This window comes from Callionymus lyra, chromosome 11 (genome assembly GCF_982586985.1).
Source record: "Callionymus lyra chromosome 11, fCalLyr1.hap1.1, whole genome shotgun sequence".
In the NCBI taxonomy this organism is placed as follows: Eukaryota; Metazoa; Chordata; class Actinopteri; order Syngnathiformes; family Callionymidae; genus Callionymus; species Callionymus lyra.
In genome coordinates, this window is record NC_141828.1 from 83,667 (window position 1) to 88,223 (window position 4,557).

General features: G+C 45.6%; 1 long non-coding RNA gene across 2 annotated transcripts; it reads left to right on the plus strand.

Moving 5' to 3' along the window:
• Positions 1–298: 298 nt before the first annotated feature.
• On the plus strand, positions 299–1,103 carry LOC148068859 (uncharacterized). Of its 2 annotated transcripts, XR_015712996.1 has the most exons (4): positions 299–499; positions 576–725; positions 797–884; positions 953–1,103. It is a non-coding gene; the product is annotated as an uncharacterized LOC148068859 (long non-coding RNA). The 2 variants fall into 2 exon arrangements; XR_015712995.1 differs by having other exon boundaries at positions 299–725.
• The last annotated feature ends 3,454 nt before the right edge of the window (positions 1,104–4,557 follow it).

A 4,557-nucleotide genomic window follows, 5' to 3' on the forward strand; every position in this document is an offset into this window, starting at 1 on the left:
ATCCAAAGGATTATCCAGTTGTGATTCAAAGGCGAGGAGCGAGATCGAAAGGACAGCCAACCTGGTCTGGAAACGCAATACTCTGGCGAGTTCTTCCGGGTAGAGACGCTCCTTATCAATGGGAAGAACCCGCCACTCCATCATCCCCAGCCGCGCACCTGCCAGCGTCTGTCACTCAAAACACAGGACACATGAAAACGGAAAACCACCTTCAAAATAAAACAAAAGAACATAAGCATGACACTTGTATGTTGATTCTATCAAATGTATTCTGCCTATTTTAAATTTTTACCTTTTTTCTTATAAGAGTAACTGTCAGGAGTCTTGATGTAAAACGTCACTCAAATTTGTCATTTATTTATTTCTCTCACAGGATTCAGAGTCAATGTTCATTGCACAGAATTTCCATCTCCGTCCTGCACTGTCTGTGATGATGGAACTTACATGGACAAATTGAACCGAGAGAAACATGGTTTCAAGTGTCTCGTCTGTACTGAAGGTAAAGTTTGTTCTTCACTAGAATGATGAGTTGGTCAGTATGTAGATGTGATGTAGAATTTGTTATTGACTAACAGGACTGAGAGAGATCAGATCCTGTACCTTCACAGCAAACACCAAGTGTGAACCTCTGGAGGGTTTTTTCTGTGTGGACGGCTCAGTGGACACATGTGTGGCAGCACAGCAACACTCCACATGTGAACCAGGACAGTTCATCATCAGAGCAGGCGAGTTTCACATCCAACATGTGAAATGCAAGAGTGCAGAAACTATAAGACACACACAATGTTCTTCACAGGAACGTCCTCCACAGACACTGAGTGTGGAACCTGCAGTGAAGGAACATTTTCAAATGGAACGTTCACGTCATGTCAGGATCACAAACAGTGAGTGAAGCTTCCCAAATGTTTGCTCCACATGTTTTCTTCTAAACTGTCTCCACTTGTCTTTGTAGATGTTCAACATATCTACAGGGGCGACATAGCTCAGATGGTAGAGTGGTTGCCTGCAGTCCAAAAGGTTGCAGGTTCAATCCCAGCTCCAGACAAGCTTGTGTCGTTGTGTCCCTGAGCAAGACACTTCACCCTGATTGCTCCTGATGGTGAACTTGGCGCAAGCCTACTCCCATCAGTATGTGTGAATGGTTGAATTTCCCCTCGCGGGACTAATAAGGGATTCTAAAAAAAAAAAAAAAAAAAAAATATCTACGAGAAGGAACTATTTCTTCTGACTCTGTATGTCGAGAAGGTTTGACACCAGGAGAAGTGGCTGGAATTATTGTTGCTGTGATCGTTCTACTGATCACATGTTCTGTAGTTTATTGGTATAAAAAAAGAAAAAGAGGTAAAAAACAAATGCATTCATAAAAATCACATTATTATATTGATTTGTGTTTATCTGGAGTCATTTCCTTGAATTATTTTTCTCCTTAACCAGATCGAAAAGAGTTCAAGAGAAGAAGGAAGAATGTTTTTTAGTCATTTATCAAAGTGATTTAATGTTTAAATGTAATGTTGATTAATTTTGCAAATGTCATCACTTGTACAATTAAAATTAATGTCAATTTTGGTTTAATATCTTCAGCACTGCAGTATTTGTGCATCAGAGAAACGATCATTATTTCTTATTAGGAGGTGGCAGTGGGAATGAATGAATGTATGGATTCAACGGAGCATCCGTGAGAATTTCAATTAGTTTGAGCTTATTTTTAAATCTAAACTGACTTATTTTTTTCTTGTCTTAGATCAATTTATTCATCTGAGAATAAGTCCGATGAAGTGGAACATGTTCCACTGATGGTAGAACCCGGGGAAGACCCAGAACACACTGAAGAAGCATGTTCCTCCACTGGGCTGGAAACACAGGGGGGTCCTCCAGAAAGAGCTGGACGATGTAACTGGGGAGAAGAAAGTATGGACCTCTCTGCTGAAGCTGCTGCCCCCGTGACAAGAATCCAGATAAACAGACCAGAGATAGCAGACGTTGAATATGAACTAATTGGACACGAGGATATTAAAGTAGATTGTTCAGTCATTCAATAGAATGTTTCAGTTTTATACAACATGAAAAATGTGTTCATAAATGATGTTCAGTGAACATAACATATTTCTGGCTGTTTTCATTTGCCTGTGTGTGTAGCTTAGTCTGTGATATAGAAAACAGTTTCTGTCAAAGCTTTCATTAATCTCATAAATGGCTGATCAGTTAAACATCAGCCAGGTTTGAGGATGTACTTCACTCCACAGCCGTCAGTGTTGCTTGTTCTTTCACTGCCCTTTTTGTGAGGTCACCAAATTCAGACCAGCACAGATGGACAAAACCCAACAGCACATACAAAGCCACTTGAGAAAGGCAATCATCATGGAGGTGTGTACAGTATATGTTTAGTTAGTTCCTCGTATATTGCATCATAAAAGTCTAACCGTTTACATTTTTATGTTTGACAGACTATCCGATACACAGATGTGGGCTGCAGACCAGAACCTCACGTCCATTGTCATGTGCGTGTCAATGTGTGTCAATGCTTGCGCGTGTGTCAATGTGCGTCAATGCTTGCGTGCGTGTCAATGCGTGTGCGTGTGTCAATATGCGCGCGCGTGTCAATGTGCGTCAATGCTTGCGCGCGTGTCAATGTGCGTCAATGCGCGCGTGCGTGTCAATGTGCGTCAATGCGCCCGTGCGTGTCAATGCGTGTGCGTGCGTCAATGCTTGCGAGTGTCAATGTGCGTCAATGCTTGCGCGCGTGTCAATGTGCGTCAATGCGCGCGCGTGTGTCAATGTGCGTCAATGCTTGCGCGTGTCAACACACAACACACGCACGCACACATTAAACAAATGCGCACACCCACATTAAACAAACGCGCACGCACACATAAAACACACGCATGCATACACAGACATGCACTGACAAACGCACACACACACGGTGACATGCAAACATAAAACACACGCACGCACGCACACATAAAACAAACACGGATTTTATAGGTTTGTTTGTGATGTGTAGTTATGCGTTTGTGTGCATGTCATTGGTGTGTGTGCGCATGTGTCAGTGTGTGTCTGCGTGTGCGTGCGTGTGTGTGTTTTATGTGTGCATGTCACCGTGTGTGTGCGTGTGTCAGTGCATGTCTGTGTGTGCATGCGTGTGTTTTGTGTGCGTCCGCGTTTGTTTTATGTGTGCGTGCGTGTGTTTTATGTGTGCATGTCACATGAAACAAATGCGCGCACGCACACATAAAACAAATGCGCGCATGCACACATAAAACAAATGCGCGCATGCACACATAAAACAAATGCGCCCATGCACACATAAAACAAATGCGCGCACGCACACATAAAACAAATGCGCGCACGCACACACAAAACAAATGCACAAGAGCACACAAAACAAATGCGCGCGCACCGATAAAACAAATGCACACGCACACAACACACGCACGCACACATAAAACAAACGCGCACGCACACACACTCCCTACGACTAGTGCTGAGCAGAGTGGCTGCTGCGGGTTTGAAGCTGCACCCTGACAAGTGTCACTTCTTAAGGCGAGAGTTAGTGCGTGTGTGTGTCAATGTGCGTCAATGTGTGCGCGTGTGTCAATGTGCGTCAATGCGCGCGCATGTGTCAATGTGCGTCAATGCTTGCGCGCGTGTCAATGTGTGTCAATGCGCGCGCGTGTGTCAATGTGCGTCAATGCTTGCGCGCGTGTCAATGTGCGTCAATGCGCGCGTGCGTGTCAATGTGCGTCAATGCTTGCGTGCGTGTCAATGCGTGTGCGTTTGTCAATATGCGCGCGCGTGTCAATGTGCGTCAATGCTTGCGCGCGTGTCAATGTGCGTCAATGCGCCCGTGCATGTCAATGCGTGTGCGTGCGTCAATGCTTGCGAGTGTCAATGTGCGTCAATGCGCGCGCGTGTGTCAATGTGCGTCAATGCTTGCGCGCGTGTCAATGTGCGTCAATGCGCGCGTGCATGTCAATGTGCGTCACTGCGTGCGTGTGTGTCTATGTGCGTCAATGCGCGCGTGCGTGTCAATGTGCGTCAATGCGTGCGAGCGTGTCAATGTGCGTCCATGCGTGTGTGGTTATGCGTTTGTGTGCATGTCACACACGGTGTGTGTGCGCATGTGTCAGTGTGTGCGTGCGTGTGCGTGCGTGTGTGTTTTATGTGTGCATGTCACCGTGTGTGCGTGCGCGTTTGTTTTATTTGTGCGCGTGCCTATTTGTTTTGTGTGTGCCTGGCGCGTTTGTTTTATGTGTGCGCGCGCATTTGTTTTATGTGTGCGCGCGCGTGTTTGTGATCTGTAGTTATGCGTTTGTGTGCATGTCATTGGTGTGTGTGCGCGCATGTGTCAGTGTGTGTCTGCGTGTGCGTGCGTGTGTGTGTTTTATGTGTGCATGTCACCGTGTGTGTGCGTGTGTCAGTGCATGTCTGTGTGTGCATGCGTGTGTTTTGTGTGCGTCCGCGTTTGTTTTATGTGTGCGTGCGTGTGTTTTATGTGTGCATGTCACATGAAACAAATGCGCGCACGCACACATAAAACAAATGCGCGCATGCACA